At 42.0% G+C, this 12,500-nt stretch overlaps 1 protein-coding gene across 3 annotated transcripts in view; it reads left to right on the top strand.

Moving 5' to 3' along the window:
• The window catches only part of Znf521 (zinc finger protein 521), a 285,412-nt gene that overhangs the window by 1,783 nt on the left and 271,129 nt on the right, over positions 1 to 12,500 (top strand). The gene's annotated exons all lie outside the window — the stretch shown is intronic.

Raw genomic sequence — 12,500 nt, 5'->3', positions numbered from 1 at the left:
AAATATGCAGAAACTCATGCGGCAGTTGTATTTTTCTTGCTTTGGAAGAAGGGGAAAAAAAAAAAAACTTGGACAGGAGCGAGAAGTCCTTGCGTATTAAAAACGTGGCCCGGGGCTGGGGTGCGTACACAAGGGCCACCAAAGTCTCCGGGTCTGCGACCAGCACGTTCGGGTTCTGCAGGTCTTGCCTGGCTTCTGCCGGTCTAGCGGCCGACGTAAACAACTGGGCCGGGTGCACTTGGGCTGCGGGACCCAGGCTGGAGCCCCACGGTACCCCTTCTAGATTTTCCCGGAAAGTTGACCGCCCTTGTCCCTGCTCCTCCCTCCTCCCCCTTAGGTTTTCAGGGAAGGGGTGCCGCTCAGTGTAGTCCCCGTAGCAGAGGAACTTTGCGGGTGTGTGTTGTGTGGAGGGAATTGGGGTGCACTAGTTGGCTGCGGTGGCGGGATTGGGGGGCGGGAGGTACTGAAGTTATCGATCCGGTGGCTGTGTTGGAATGTGGCGAGCAGAGTCACGTGGCGGCCACTACCTCCTCCTCCTTCACCTTCCCTTGCCTTCTCCGGGGTAAATCGAGGAGCCGAGAGGTCCGGCGCTCTGAGGCCCAGAGCGGCGGTGCGCGAGGACCGGAGGAGGTGCGGGCGGGCAGGGCAGTGGAGCCGGAGAGGCCAAAGGCGAGACAGCTGGAAGCAGCCGAGGCCTCTGCGACCCCGGTGGCGAAGGACAAAGGGCGGCTTGTGCTCCCGCCGGAGCCCGCAGGGTCCCGCCGAGGTCCGCGCCCCGCCCTCTGGTCCCCGGCAGTGCAGCATCCTCTTCCTCCTCTGCTGCCGGGTGTTGGTGGTGGCTCCGGGTGACTAGGGTTCTTGCCACCGGCTCTTAGAACTCTGCAATCAGCAAAGGGGGATGGTGGGGGACAGAGTCGTGCGCCCTGAGCCCTGGCCCCCTGGCCAATGAGTATTTATGAACTCGATTACAGGAGCCCTTACCGCACACACAAAGCCCTTTCTTCAGGGAAAGGACAGCGTGGGGGGAGGGCCTCACACACTGGAATCCTTGCCTTCTTCTTCTTCTTCTTCTTCTTCTTCTTCTTCTTCTTCTTCTTCTTCTTCTTCTTCTTCTTCTTCTTCTTCTTCTTCTTCTTCTTCTTCTNATGGTATATTCTACACCTGAGATTCTCTCCTCCTCCTCCTCCTCCTCCTCCTCTTCTTCTTCTTCTTCTTCTTCTTCTTCTTCTTCTTCTTCTTCTTCTTCTTCTTCTTCTTCTTCTTCTTCTTCTTCTTCTTCTTCTTCCCTTCTTTTTCTTGAAGTGCACAAGTTTTACTTTAGAAACTAGGCGGATCACTGACAAGTGTTTTCACACAGTTTGGGGGCCTGTTTTGTATTTACATGGGACATACATTGTCTAGAAAACCTAGATGCAGAGCCAGAAAAATTCCCAAGTCTGGATGGCGAATACATGGTCGTAGGGTCTTGCGCGGGCGTCAGGGTAACCGTGGACCACTGTTGCTCTGGGGAAACTTGCCAAGAGTCTCCATTTCTTAAAAGTAAGGGTGGGGAACGAAGTGCCAGGCTGACCTCTTCCTGCTCACTGGGAAAGGAGAACTTTGCGATTTGAATAGGATAGCAACATGCAGTGCCAACCTCTGGTTGAAGGGTTTCAAAAAACGTCTAAAAGCTTGTGAAGGAATTAGGAAGCCTTTTATTTTCAAAAGTTTATTAAAGTTTGTAGATTTGTTCATTTTGCTCACTCCCACTTTCTAACTGTTCTTGTTCACCTGCCTCTGGAATGAATTCACAGTGAAAGTTTTGTTGATGGTGAATACATGCGTTTCCCCAGCTTCTAAGGAGGATTTCTTTTGCATGAAGGGTAGGCCATTTAGCGAAGCTGTACTTTCTGGGAAATGGTGGCTAAGTTAAACTGTAAAATACCTAGACGGGGGGCCTATGTAGTTTTTGGGTTAGTAAGGGAGAAAAGACCAGTAAGCAGAAGACGTTTTTATTCTTTTGTTTTATTGGTATGCTGCAAAAAACCGGATCCAATATCTCCTTCACTAAGACACAGCCTCTGGGCTTCAGTTGCCAAGTGCTAAAAAAAAAAAATCCACATTAAATCAAAGTGTGTGTGTGTGTGTGTGTGTGTGTGTGTGTGCATGTGTAACACAGCAGTGTTTTCCGTCAGCTCTGCTTGGACGCCTCCCAGAAGAGGCGCTGGCCTCAGGTGGGCTGGCTAGGCTTTTGGGGCGAGAAGCTCAAGACTGGAATAAAAATAGCACAGTCCTTGACGATCAGTCTTGTTTTTCTTCAGGGTGTGCATTTGCCTGGAAAAATAACATATTTGTATGAGCTGTGTCAAATGAGGGACTGTGATATGACTAGTGTCTGGTAGAGCTAGACTGCCATTCCGGATGGTTCGTGTTAAGTAACTGCTCCTTTCTTCCTGATCCTGGGTCCCCTCTGTCTTCCTGGAAGGATGCCTTTATTTTTCAAAGTGTGTCTTAAGAGTGTTCCGAGGCCATTATGTTGTTCAGAAGGTCACACTTGAATCCTTGAAAAGCCAGCACGCATTTTTTTTTTTTAAATGACAGATCAGCTGGTATTTGTAACAGTAAGCAATGGGCAATCGTCTGTTGTAAGCAATGCTGGAGAGATGGTGTAGTAGTGAATTGAACGTCCTCACATAGGAAGAGCCAATTGGTAATTTTACCATTATGAAAGATGGGTTCTGATTTTACCATCAGAAACATGTAGATTTTGTGATAACCAACATGAAAAAGATATGTATGAAAGACCATGTAAAAACTGTAAGGCCTTCTAAAAACCACAAAGTTCTGCATTCAGTTTCTAATTTGTCTATTATTTCTTTAACAAACAAGAGTTTTAAGAGATGGTTCTGATACGGCTGTCTCTTAGGATATCATTTCAAACTTGTGCCCCAGGAGAGTCATTTCCATTAGACTGGTAAAAAACATTAAAACAAAATAGGGTTAGTTTGGATTCTTCTTTCTACCTAGATGCTGAAAGTGTGCTTTCCCAGGGAGTTTCTCTTACCAGATGCATTTATTTAAGTAATTCTTATAATTTGGGGACTTTGGATAGATAATCATGCCTACTTAAAAATTATGCATTTTTAATGTCAAAATTTGGGGGTTGATTGTCTTGTTAGCCTACCTCAGTCTGGTTCCCATTTCTAAGAGCCTCAAGAAGGCAAGCCTTGCTGGGGTCACCTACTCCATTTAATCTATGTTAAGACTGCTTAACATTCCAGATACTCATTTCTAGATACAAAATTGGTTATTAGAGCATGCAACTTCTTTACCCTTCTAGACACTCAAAGCTTTTCTGCCATATATAAACCCCGAAGACCTCACTCTCTGTTACTACTGCATTTCTTTAGAGTGATGCTTCTGACTGATGACAAAGGGTTAAAGCCAGTATTTAAAGGAATGAATGGTCAGACAATTAAAGGAGTCCCTCCCTTCTATATTATTTAGATATTTGTCTTCATCCTGAGAATAGACAGTGGTGAGACTACCTCACTGAAAATAGTTTACTGTCAACTTATTTTTAGGGCCAGCAAATCAGTTGAATCAAATTGTGACCTATTTCTATTTTTCTTACTGGCTCTTTATTCTGTTTCTTTCGGCACTTGTTTGATGGAACTTTCTCAGCCATTTTACCTGATATTTTTTTTTTTTTTTTTTTTTTTTTTGAAGTTGACTCCAGAAAGCTCAGTTAGAAGGAAGAAGTGGTCTGCTGCATAAAGGTGTGAGATACTCAATGAGAGCCAAGTTATAAAGCTGGAAAGGAGAGAGGGGAGCGCTTAGGCATTTAAATGGCCAAGTTAAACAGGAGACACAGCCAGGCTATCTGGACCCTCAGGTGTTCATAAACTCATACCAGGGACCTCCAGAGAGGGATGGGGGAGGCAGGAAGAATGAGAGCCCCCAGTGTCTAGTTTAACTTGCTGTGCCCGATGCTGACCCTTTGTAACTTGGCACATTCTGAACTTATAACACTTTAGATATACCTTTTCTCCATTAGCTCCTTTTGTACTTATAAATGGATTTTTAAAAGGGGGAATTATTTCTTTAGAAATATAATGAAGTGACAAAGTCTCAGCTCACAATGTGAAGAAGAAATAGAAATGAGGGTGGTTGAATGAAAAGACAATGGATTTTAAATCCCCAGCCATTGGAAAGTCAGAATTTTGCTGTTTGCTCTAGTGCAAAAACTATAAACATTTTAGATATTAAAAAGTCACTACAGGGAGTTTTCTTGGTCCTCAAATTAAACCCTCCAGTGTGTCATCATGTGGTTGCCTTCTCAAAGTATATATATATATATATATATATATATATATATATATATATATAATATGTATATATATATTATATGTATATATGCATATACTAATTACATATGTATGAATTAATAGAAAGGTGAGATATAAGTTAAAACAATAACAAAAAATGTTTCCAGTATCTTCCATGTTCTTGCTTTCTTAGAAAAAAACAATCTTTTTTCCAGCAGTGATTCAGTTTAGGTTTGGAAATGATGCTATAGAAAAGAAACAAAGGCTGACCCTGGATTTTGTGTGAGAAGCCTAAAAGGAAATAGAATATTTTGCTTTTAATTATCAAAAAGCAAAATGGATTTTTTTCTGAAAACTGATTTTCTGATATGTTAACTATGACTCTTGTTGATAATTAGATCTTAACTTATGTTAGTTTTAAGAAAAATTAAGGCATACATATGTGTATATTTATGGATACACATTAGATAGCAAAATCAATAATCTTTTTTTGTAAGGAATTTTGTAATTTGATTTGTAAAGGCAAAGTACTAATTGCATGGCAAGCAGAAATTTATGCTTCGATGTTTTTAGATTTGGGTCCAAAAAGAGAGGCAGGAGCAATGGTTAGAAACAGAGCTGAGGTTCTTCCTGCCACTCAAGACACCCTGGGACAATTGTCCTTCTATTTATCTGTCAGTCAGTGACTCTCTCCCTCCACCACCTCTAAATTATACTGACTAGATGTTGAAGTCATTAAATTGATTATAGTCCAATCAGCAGACAATCCGAAATAAACAAAAACAGCAATTACAGTTGGCAGGGATCCCGAGAGTCAAAGTTCCAGAGCTGCTGGTCCTGCGAGCCTCTTCCAGAGCTTGGTCTGCACCTTTCCAGCTCTGGCAGCCCCTCCTCAAAGGGACTGCAGCAGACTTCTGATGGGTCTACTCAGTCCTCTGAAGGAAAACATCTGTCTGAAGAGTGAGCGAGAGCGCACCATTGACCTTTATTCACCCGGTCCAAAAAGGGTAAAGAAAATGGGGTACTGAACATAAAAGCATACATGTAAAATGGATTTACAAAGGGAGTTGAGATTAGCTGCTCTTTATGAAGCAAGCTGTTAATAATTTTCCTCTTTTGGTTGTTGCCGGAAGATTCCCAGATCTTACTGACAGCAGGAGTGCCTGACATCGGTGACAGAAGTTTCCAACTTTGTTTTTCCTTTTAACTTATTTGGAGGAGGGTGAGAGCTGGAGGCCCATTTTGTAAAGCTGTGTGTGGCATCCTCTCCGGTTTCTTTTGAAAGGAACTTTGTTGCTGACGCTTGGCTACTCTGATACAGTCTAGAGGTTTCTTAGTTTGGTTGCCACAAACTGAAACATATCCTCACTCCTGTCTGAATGCTTATTTTGAAGTAAGAGCTTGCCACAAGAAGAAAGGTTTGGGGAGTGGAGGACTGCAAGCCTATTGAGATCAACCTAAGAGTTTCTGGAAGGATCTACCCTTCCTCTCCTTGTGTTTTATCAATTCACCTGACTGGTTCCCATGGCTGATTTAATACCATGCATTTTCTTACCAGGGAATTCCTATCTTAGGGCTATGCCTAAATGGATTTGGTGTTAAGTTTGGTAGTTATTTTTAAGAGAGGAGACAAGAAGATTAGTGCCAATTGTACCATGTTTTACCAGCCCCCTGTCTTCTTAAAAATGCAAATGCTCTCATGAAATAGTATGCTAAAGAATGCGTTTGAATTGTGTGAGGTTTTGATACAAAGGCAGATGTTCGAAATCAACCTTCTTGCTGAGTGTTTTCTCAGAGGTACTTTTATTTATTTATTTATTTATTTATTTTCTCCACTGATGCCCGGTGTGCTGTCAATGGTTAAAGTTAGTTCTTTGGGTGTGTGTGGGTGTGTGGGTATGTGCATGGCTGTGTGTGCCTGGGTATATGTGACTCTCTAATCTCATTTCAATTAAATAGGAAATATGTTGCTGTGGTTTTATGTGGAAATCCATGGTGTCCTGGTCAGAATCACATCTACCTTGCCTGTTGTAATTGTCTATTTTAAATTTGTCTTGCTACAATGCCGTCATAAAGCAATTAAAACTTAAAGTTAACATTAGTTAATTTAAACAGCTCAGTTATAGCATTAATCAAACAGGGGAAGGAGAGCTTTAACAGGGTTTAAATAATTATGCAACTCTTGGCATAAAAGCCTGACATGAGAAAATGTTGGAAAACTAAGAATCTTTTTTTTTTTTTTTTTAACCTTTAATTTCAGGCAGTGCGGGCCTTTGCATGCATCACATTGCACCTCCAGTAATTACACCAGTTTAGTAATTATTAGAGATGAAAGAAATCGAGTAAGATGCGAATTCTTTAAAACTTCAGTAGCTTTAGTCTTTGCAGGGATAATGATCAAGCAGCAGTCATCCTGCCACCTGGGGACCCTATCACAGCTACAGGCACCAGGCTGATCTTGGGGGTATCATTATGATGGCAGCACACACCACAGTTAGCATTTCTCCTCTGAATGTCTGGTAGGAAAGGTTTATAATTTGGGCATTAACAACACAAAAAGTCAGAATCAAATATGCCTACCAAGTAACTCTGTTTTCTAGGAAGATTATTTTTTTGAAGATGAATGTATATATTCACAAATTATTTTTCATATTCTATGTACTTTAACAAGATAGTAGGTACTTTGAAAATTCCTGAAAAGTATGTAGTCATCATTCTCATTTGTTCAAGGTTGTATGTGTGTGTGTATATATCTATATTTATATCTATCTATCTATCTATCTATCTATCTATCTATCTATCTATCTATCTATCGAGGCATGGGTTGAACTTGCAACTAGTTTTCAAATGAAGATAATTTGGTTTAGAATGCATTTACTATTTACATGTTAACTTAAGCTGTTCCAGACTAAATGCAGACAAGGGATCACCATTTCCAAAGTAGTGCAGGTTTGTTTGTTTGTTTAAAATTACTTTGAGGTATTGCTTATGAATTTGTTCAAGTATGAAACCAAATGGTTTTAGACCTTTAGTTAGCACAATATACCGCAGAATATACAGACACATAGTATGCACACTCACCAGCAGATTTTGATGTCTATATGCCATACATTTCCCATATGTTAATCACTTCTTAAAGGACAAAATTAAACTTTCCCCAATTAAACTTGGTATCATTTTAAGGAATATAAAAGCACTTATCTTTTGGGTTCATAACACTGTTTTTATAACCTCTTTATTATTGCCATTTGGTCTTATTAGTCTACTAAGGATATGTCAATATGGACATTTATTTACCTGGTAGGGACAAAGTTCCCCTCCATTGCTGACAGTCTTATATGTTAATACACACGTCATTGTACAAACCTGTCCTGAGCTGAAGTCTCCTTGGATGAACTAGAAATTGACCTATCATAGTGTTCAGTGCCCAGTATTAAAAAGAAAAAGGTTACAGTGACCTAAACTTTGTTATCTGTAGAGAAGTTTCCCAGCCTTTCTTACATATTTAGTATTCTTGTCCTTCACAACAGAACTTCATTAGATCCAGTGAGAGTACTTGAATAAGATTAAATATTATTTCAGTATTGCTAATGATTTAGCGTGTTGTAGTTTTAACAGGTTTTGAGCAGCACAATCAGTACTTTACTCTTTTGCTTATTTTTATACCTTAGAAAGGGGAAAGGGCATCAAATTTTCAAAAATGTCACTCCACTAAGTGTTAATGAAGTTCAAGCATGGCTGTTGGTTGGAAGGCTGGCACCATCTTGGGATAGTTGATCTTTGTGGGGAGTCGGCATTTGCCATCTGTACGGGTGTTTCCAACTAGTATCTGAGGCTACAGTTGTGGATATCAGGTAAGGAGCAAGAAGGACTGTAGCCCCAAGGGAAGGCACATCAGTGCTTGGAGAGAGCTGAGGACAAAACAAGCTGTCTCGGGCATCATGTTGCCACTTGGATAGTAGTTTACCAAGGAGAAGTGGTGAGCTCTGATTGGCTATGTGTGTTTAAGGATGCTGACATGTTAGATAGTAGTTTACCAAGGAGAAGTGNGAGAAGTGGTGAGCTCTGATTGGCTATGTGTGTTTAAGGATGCTGACATGTTAGATAGTAGTTTACCAAGGAGAAGTGGTGAGCTCTGATTGGCTGTGTGTGTTTTAGGATGTTGACATGTTAGATAGTAGTTTCCCTAGGAGAACTGCTCACAGTAGTGAGCTTTGATTGGCTGTGTGAATTTTAAGGGGAGGCCACTTACACTCTCTCTTAGGATTTGGATTTTAGGCTTGAGACTTGAGAGGGCTTATTCTCATCATTTTACTGCTCAGCCCCGCCTCCTAACTTGTGCCTAGCCTTTGGTCCCAGGTACCACCCTTAGCTCTGAGGATCCATGTGCTATCAAGACTAGCATCATCTTGCTCTTGTGGGCCCTCTAGTCATGGAAACTGAATGAGCCTTTAGATACCTTTTCCATGGCTTTTTAGTTGTCGGAAGGAGATTCTATAAATGGGAATCTTACATTGGGGTGCTCATGCTTTTCTGTCTGTTGCATCAATGGAAGCGGTTGATGAAATGATGTTCGAAGTGTTTAGTGTCATGTGTTTGGTGAGCATTCCTTTATAAGAATGAAACATTTTGTTTTTCCTTACATTCAAACGGTAAATATGGGCGCTTAGGTCAAAGACATTAAATACATAGAACTTTCCCATCTCCTTTTGGCTTGATTAATGCTGCCGTTCTTTTCCTCCTCCTGAAAGTTCCAGAGAGTAGTTTTGAAAGCTAACTGTGCAATAGTGAAACTAATTATGTTTTGAAAAAATTTGAAGAATTCCTAATGTTAATTCATATATTGATTGGAGGTTCATAGAGGATGTGTGAGGTGCAGGCATTAAGACCTAGTTGTACTGAATGCTAGACATCTCTGCTATCCAGAATTGAGACAAAACCAGCCATAAGGAATCTGCTATATTGCATATTCAGCACAGAATCCTGGGAGAAACTCAGCAAGTTGGTACTGAAAAGTGTTCTTGCACAAGTTTGATGAGTTACCCGCAGAGATACAGGTAAAAGATCTGAGAGGAGAGTTTATCCAACTGTGCTTCGTAGGCGTATGACAATTCAAAGGTGATCACATTGGATATTCCGGTGGCCTTTCTAGCCAGAGATGTGAGTGGCAGACTGGACTGGACGGAGTTGGAGGGCAGTTACTGACCAAAGATCAAGGTCATGAGAGTGAAGTCAGTTTTGCCCCTTTCACCATCACAGAGATCATTTACATTAGAATGGTAGCATTATGGTAAATTCTAATCTTCAAATAAAGTCATCATAAGATAATAACACCACTTTACAGCTCGTTACATGTAACTGGTTTTCACATGTGCTGATCTACATGTTAAGAAGCCAGTGCTGGGTTCTGGGTGGCCGCCCAGGGAGAGCCCTTCTCTACCTGACACATGCACCAAGGGCTAGATCAACTTCCCCTGAGCCCAGATCCCTCCCCTCCCTTACCACTCAAGTGTGGGTTCAGAGAACCTCTGCACCTAGTTCTGGCTCTAACATTTTAGAATTCTCACATTAAGAAATCATGGTTCTAGCTGGGTAGTGGTGGCACATGCCTTTAATCCCAACACTTGGGAGGCAGAGGCAGGTGTAGCTCTTGAGTTCGTGGCCAGCCTGGTCTACAGAGTGAGTTCCAGGACAGCCTGGAACAGAGAAACCCTGTCTCGAGACATCCCCACCCCAACCCCCCCAAAAAAGAAGAAAAAGAAGTCATGGTTCTTACAAGTGGATCAATGAGCCATGTCAACAAAGTGGGCATCCTTTTGGGTGGTGGGCTTATTAGCTGTGTAACTGAAGCAAAACCAGACTAGCTGGAATGTCTTCACAGAGGCTGGGCCATTTGGATTTTTGCTGAACCCCCATTTTGGGGCTGATGGAAGAAGGGAAGCAAGTAGATACAATGAATCATTCTCAGGGTCTTTATCGGAAATCTTGCCCCCTTGGAGCCTGCACATCCCACAGAGCAGTTTGTAGCTCCTGAGGAGAAGAGGAGAGAGGACCGTTTGCTGGTTCAACTCACAGGGCTTTGGTGAGTTTCACTAGGAGTGATCCTAGCCAGTCCTGTTATGAACTTGACATTGTGTGTGTGGTCACTCTGTATTGACCTGGGAGTCAGGTGCACTACAGTTGATTTATTGTGGTGTGTGTGTGTGTGTGTGTGTGTGTGTGTGTGTAGGTATATATGTGCCATGGCAGGCATGTGGAGGCCAGAAAACAACTTGTGTGAGTTGATTCTCCCTCCCTTCTACCATGTGGGTCCTAGGAAATGAACTCAGGTCTTCAGGCTTAGTGGCTGTTACCCTTTACACTAGAGTAATGTTGCCATCCCTCAAGTATATTTTTGATTGAGCTAAGTTTGCACCCGAAGTATTAGCAACATATGGGCCCAAATCAGAAGTATGTTGCTTTAAGAATAGCTTGGAATTGGGTTTGACTTACACATAGAAGTTACCTGTAATTCATGCTTGTTCATTGGTACAAGTGCGTCTGTGATTTCTATACAGCTACAGGTCCCAAACCTTTAATAATGTCTGAGGTTTCTTCTTGAACCCTCTGTAGGCACAGGTTGTGGTTTTTCCTACTAGGTTTGTGTAATTATAAGACTTCTGTATCACTTTCATCTCTGACATCCCTGTGCTTGTTCTGAGTTGGTGTTTAAAGATACCTTCCTGTGCAGTCCCCTTTAAACCTTGCAGGGCATAGACCACCACAGATTGTCCATCACCCTTTGGAAACCAAGCATGTGAATTCTCTTCTCTCCATGCCATGATCAAATTATTGTTGGTGAACATATCAGCAGATGGCTCCACTCATTTGCTTAAGATATTTTTGCACATTTGTTATGTCTGAGGATGGCAGAAGTTGGAGATGCGGATCAGATAGGTCTGTCGTCCTTATGATGGGCAGTGAACACACATTGCAAATGAGAGGAGGCTTTCCCCATCTAGGTTCTGGATGCAGGCACATTTATTCTGTACCACATGGGTTCTATAATCCTTGGGTAGCTAGACATGTAGCCTAACACATTTGTGCGTGAAATCGCATTATTTGTCCAAAGCCTGGATGTTCTTCACAGTAGTCGCACTTTCAAGCCAAACATGAGGCTCTATAAGTTTCAGTTTGAAAAATATTGAACATGATCATGCATTCTGCAGGATTTCTCATTGGGCCCCAGATAGGCCTACTAGATATATCGAAGATGGTGGAAATGGCTGTACCCAGCTGGGGCTATACTTCTAGTCAATGAAGATGTTAGACAATTCCTTTGCATCCTGCAGGGTTGATTCTAGACAGTTTTAGTTTCACAATGACAATGTATTTTCAAGTCACACTTGCAAGGAGCATGCTTTTGGTATTATTGGCACAAGACTCACGTGAACATGTTTTCTTTCGGGGCCCAGTTCTCCTGTTCTAAGTGAGCCATCTGTACTGGTGTCCACTGAGCTAGATCTGCTTACTCTTTCAGGCATCTGGGTCTATTCTAACTTTATAATGTTTCCTAAATAAAAGACAAGTTCCCTTTGGCATTAGAAGACAACTCAACATCTGTCCTCTCTGATGGGTCAAATGCTAGTGTAGGAAGGCAGCACTCATCAGTGTGGTGCCGCTGACTGGCTTTCAACATTCCCTTTGCGGTTCCCAGATCAGCTAGCTTAGTGGCTGTCATTGTGGGGACAGTGCACACCAGTGGTCAGTGTTGGCTTCAGAGAGAATGGAGAGAAACTGCAGAAGGTTATACAAACAAGGATTCTCTAAGAGCACTTTATTGCTTTGTCAATTCCCCCCTTACTTTCTCTCCTTTATTTTGTTGTGTTTTGAGGCAGGATCTCCTGGTATAGCCAGACTTCCTTTGAACTTCTTCTATAGCTAAGGGAGGATGACCTTGAACTTCCGATCCTCTTGCCCCCACCCTGAAAGAGCTAAGATTACAAGTTTGTGTCATCAAGCCAGGCTCCCCTCCACTTCTGCTTTTCAACTTACATGTCAGTTGTTTCAACCTGAGATATTCTTATTTGGAGAGAGAGAGAGAGAGAGAGAGAGAGAGAGAGAGAGAGAGAGAGAGAGAGAGAAAGAATGAGAGAGAGAGAAAGAATGAGAGAGAGAGAGGGGGAGGAAGAGAAAGGAAGAGAGTGAGAGAGA

The sequence above is a fragment of the Mus pahari genome, chromosome 15, assembly GCF_900095145.1.
Source record: "Mus pahari chromosome 15, PAHARI_EIJ_v1.1, whole genome shotgun sequence".
In the NCBI taxonomy this organism is placed as follows: Eukaryota; Metazoa; Chordata; class Mammalia; order Rodentia; family Muridae; genus Mus; species Mus pahari.
Note: the sequence above shows the minus strand (reverse complement) of the source record. Positions and strands in the feature narration are given on the sequence as shown.